This window comes from Halyomorpha halys, unplaced genomic scaffold, assembly GCF_000696795.3.
Source record: "Halyomorpha halys isolate HHAL.00 unplaced genomic scaffold, Hhal_1.1 Scaffold1603.1, whole genome shotgun sequence".
NCBI lineage: Eukaryota > Metazoa > Arthropoda > Insecta > Hemiptera > Pentatomidae > Halyomorpha > Halyomorpha halys.
In genome coordinates, this window is record NW_027105287.1 from 118073 (window position 1) to 119351 (window position 1279).

Below are 1279 nucleotides of genomic sequence, written 5' to 3' on the forward strand. Positions count from 1 at the left end.
AAAAATTGCCAGTCTCAAGAAAGAATTTTAAGATTATAAATAAATGCTATTTTTTATTAATTGCCTATGACTTTTTTGTAATTCTTGTTTATTTGTACTTTTCATTGTACATCTTATTTTATTTTAATTTACTTTGTTCATTTTTACATAAATTTTCGCATATTTTAAATTAGATTCAGCCAGACCTTAGTTTATTTTTATTTCATGTTATCTATTCTCTAACTTTGTTATATTATTTTAGTCGTCTGTTTCTTTTTTAGCATATAGGGACGAAACGTTGGATCATAAATATTTTAATTAATTTACGTTCAATAGTTCTCTAATAATCAATTTACGTCTAATGGCTCCTGAGATATATCTTTTTCATAAATGAAATAGTTTTCCAAACAACTAGAAATCAATATTATGTAAAATGTCATAAAAACTACAAGAGCCGGGGTGAAAAAAAGGCAGTTATTTCAGCCCAATTTTCGATTACTTTAATGAAAACTATGTATAATTACTAGTCAAAATTTATGGCAAGTTTAAGTAGGGGTAATAAAAAATGTCGGTTTTTTTCTGTAATTTTTCCTTCAGAGCCTCCTATCATTAAAATTACCAACAACACTAGTAAACCTAAGAGAACACCATTTAAAGTTGAGTAAATTTGCTAAAATATGAATCTTAATAGAGCTATTTACGTCCAATAGTTCTCGAGATATAGCTTTTTAATTGCAAAATTTCATTAAAAATATACTGAAACGTCAGTAGTTGTGAATTCATATTGAGAAATTTATATCTCAAAAACTATTCGACATACAGATGTCTATTAGCACTCAAATTAAAGCTAGCTAATTGCGCTATAAAGTAGTTTATAATGTTTATCTTATATTCGATTAGTAGTTTTTATCATATATTCCAAAATAAATTCACAGAATGTTAATTTCTTGTTGCTCGCATAACATTTTTAACTATACCATGAAAACTACTACTCCAACGAAGATAAACGTCAAATGCGACTACTTAATAGTACATTAAACTAGCTTTAACTAGAGTGCTAATAGACATTTTTACGTCGAATGGTTTTTGAGATATAGTTTTCTCAAAATAAATAAACAAATTACTGAGTTTTCAGTGCATTTATTATGAAATGATGCAATTTATTTTAGTTACATTATTTTAGTCTTCTGTATTTTATTTTTTAGCATGGCGTTGGCACATTAATAGGGGTATTCATGATGTTTTGTTAAATGTTAAATGTTATAACTATAGGATTGTGAGCAGCCCTATTTGAAGTCAT